This window comes from Magallana gigas, chromosome 5 (genome assembly GCF_963853765.1).
Source record: "Magallana gigas chromosome 5, xbMagGiga1.1, whole genome shotgun sequence".
Classification (NCBI taxonomy): Eukaryota; Metazoa; Mollusca; class Bivalvia; order Ostreida; family Ostreidae; genus Magallana; species Magallana gigas.
This window is the reverse complement of record NC_088857.1, coordinates 32,624,645-32,627,678: the sequence shown is the minus strand read 5'-3', so window position 1 is coordinate 32,627,678 and position 3,034 is coordinate 32,624,645. Positions and strand designations below refer to the sequence as shown.

At 32.4% G+C, this 3,034-nt stretch overlaps 1 non-coding gene across 1 annotated transcript; it reads right to left on the bottom strand.

The window, feature by feature from the left end:
• Positions 1–552: 552 nt before the first annotated feature.
• Positions 553–1,954, bottom strand: LOC105318833 (uncharacterized). Its single transcript, XR_004601521.2, has 4 exons — positions 1,870–1,954; positions 1,482–1,695; positions 1,172–1,315; positions 553–1,083 (listed from the first exon to the last, which is right to left on the bottom strand). It is a non-coding gene; the product is annotated as an uncharacterized protein (transcript).
• Between the last annotated feature and the right edge of the window lie 1,080 nt (positions 1,955–3,034).

Here is a 3,034-nt window from a genome sequence, read left to right as displayed (position 1 = left end):
CACAATAATGGGAAAAAGCGCTATACCTCCTTGTTCACAAAACATACGACATGAAAGGGTACCGCGTTATTTCGCCTCATGTTAAAATTCACCCCTGACGTCGAGACGGGTATGGTCGTTTCACGACTTTCACATCGCTATAAATATAGGTCTTAATGTTAAGGCTAATTACAAACAAACCTGTGTTCTGAAGTGGGCTCTTTTTACAATCGATGCATAGCATGCGGGTGAAATAACCCTAATCATTCGGGGGACGAAACCAAACGATCCACTTTACTTAACATTACCATTATGCATTTTGGTTTGTTTTTTTCGTTTGCCAAAAAGAATTTATCTTTATTTACTTTGAATATTTTTAACTTTGGAAGGAGACAGATTCTGCTGGTGTAAATATGAGAACGTCTATAACTTTATACGATAGATGGTTTGTATGGAAAATTATTTGATACTATAATAACAAAAATAATCGGACCAAGCAGCTTTAAACAAAAAATCATTTGAACTAAACAAACATCAGGACTATGACATAAAATCATAATGCAGTAGACTACATGTTTTTAAATATTTAATATTACACATTGCGAGCAATTTAATTACATTTACTTGGTAAACAAAAACGTATAAATGATGGAAAAGCGGAATTAATTAGTAAAAAATATTGCATAAAAATTAAATGCATTTATGTACCATTGTATTTTGCATTCATATAGCCGTTTTCTGACAAATATGAAGAAATGTACACTCAGCTCGTTCCCTTTCCGAATAACGTCCTTAATAGATAAGTGAACTCACCAGTGGGATTGCAAAAAAAAGTTTAAACAAACTCTAAAAGCAGCTTTAACCAAATATGAATGACGATGAACAGAAGAAATTCATTACGTTTTTATAGGAATGAAATAAATCCTTTTCAAATGGTTTTAGATCTAACTGCATCCACCACCATCACAGATCCAGCAGCAACCGCTGCTAACATCGCCATGATGCAGAAGACAAAGGCGAAGTGGTAATCATACGTAATCTGAGAGAGGGTGAGGTCGCCAACTTTTGACGAATAAACAGCAATCGATATCAATATAAAGAGAGCTGAAAATCAAATTTATTTAAAAGTTATTGTCAAAGAAGTTGCAGTAGTGCTAGTATAAATTTTCATCTACGTACATGTAGCTCTTACCTCCAATGAACGCAGTGCCTATTACGGCAAATAAAGCTGGTTTCATATCTTTGAGGAAAAACAATTTCAAAATTGTCACTACAAGAGCAACTAACAGTGATACGAATCCCAAAATGCTTGTTGCTCTTACAGCTTTAAGCCAATCTGTCGAAGAGAGTAAAACGCTTTGTGTTATACGTTGAAAAAAGGATAGGTAACATATTAAGGGCGAGTCAAAGTTTTCAAGTCTGACAATCTTATATCATTAAAAGGTTAAAATTAATAAAGTAAGAGTGATCGCCGTTTTACAGTATAAAAAATAGCTATTTACCTGGTATAATCTCCGAGTCGTAATCAGCACACTCATCTATGTCAAGTAATTTAACCTTTGTGCATGTTTTCCATAAACCACTGTGTGCCTTTATTCCTAAAATTTCATAGGATACCCAATATGGAGAAGCTAACCCAATAAGTTGACATATGAAAGCACAGATGATCAGCACTAAACCAGTCAGTAATAATTTGGAGGCCTCTATTGTAAACGACTGAAATGAAAAAAAAGATGAATCAGTTGAGTTACGCTAAGCCTTACATATTTGAGCCTAGCAATGATTTCATATTTGTATCGATTTAAATTTTTTTTTATTAATTTTAAAATTATTAATTCTTTAAAATAAATAAATTAAAATCAAAGTCTCAAATGTAATAATAAACAAAACCTTTTTTCAGTTTGTTAATCTCGCAGCATGATATCAGTAAAGTTTTTTGTTCCGAAGTTGTTTAAATACTAATTTCTATTTTAAGCAGACATGCGCACTATACCAGTAAAGCAAGCTAAGTTTATTTTAAAACACACCCACGCGGGATTAGTGTTGCATATCAAGACGGTAAATATGCAATCAGTGTTTCGGAGTAATTTTGCTGGCTTGAAACTGGTGTTTATCAATATTTACAATTGAATATATCTTCAAAATCAAAGCAATTATATTGTATGAGCGATTGGAATAATTGGCCACGTGTACACCAACGTTGAAATAACACACACGTACATTAATTTGCATTAGTATTACAAATACACGAGACATGTTCATTGAAGTTGAAACACGAGGCCATCGTTTCATGAACATTGTGATATTGCTGTATGTACAATAAACCCTTGTCACACTGTCACGATTGATACTACGATTGCCTACGAATTACTAAAAGTTAAAAATCACCATTAATCGCCTTGTCAGTCTTGCGATAATTCTACAGACGGTGCTTTAAATATAAAAAAAATTGTTAATCTAGTACGACTCGACTACAATGTCTTCTCGAAATTGTACGATGTTTGTGCGATAACAGGACGAGTTGTGGCGATTCATGTGCGAATTTCGGCGATTAAGTAACGGACGCTTTAAGATCTTTCTACTAGCAGGTAAGATGGAAGAAGACTTTCATTTTTAAAGTGATTATTAAACAAATTATTGATTGCATTTTTGCGTAAAATACTTACCTGGAAATATTTTTTTTAAATTTCAAACATAAGATGAATAATGCAATCAGAGTTATATTCATACAGATTTTAAAAATGTAAGAAAACACGTACACGTAGAGGTAAATTTGTGAGATAACCATTAAAATACATTTAATGACAATGTTTGCAATTGTGAGTAAAATTGTTATCATAAATTGCTGACGGACTTTAATTACTGTATCTATAAACGAACAAGAAGATCGTGATATTGTTAAAGGTCATGAACTGTAATACTTACGTTATTCCCTGAATAAGCTTATCAAATGAATGAAGAACAAAATTCATTATTTTACAATGAGGAAATTACAAGTAATTGTAAAATTTCGAAAGACATGGCTCTGTAATAAACTTACATAATTACTGAATGA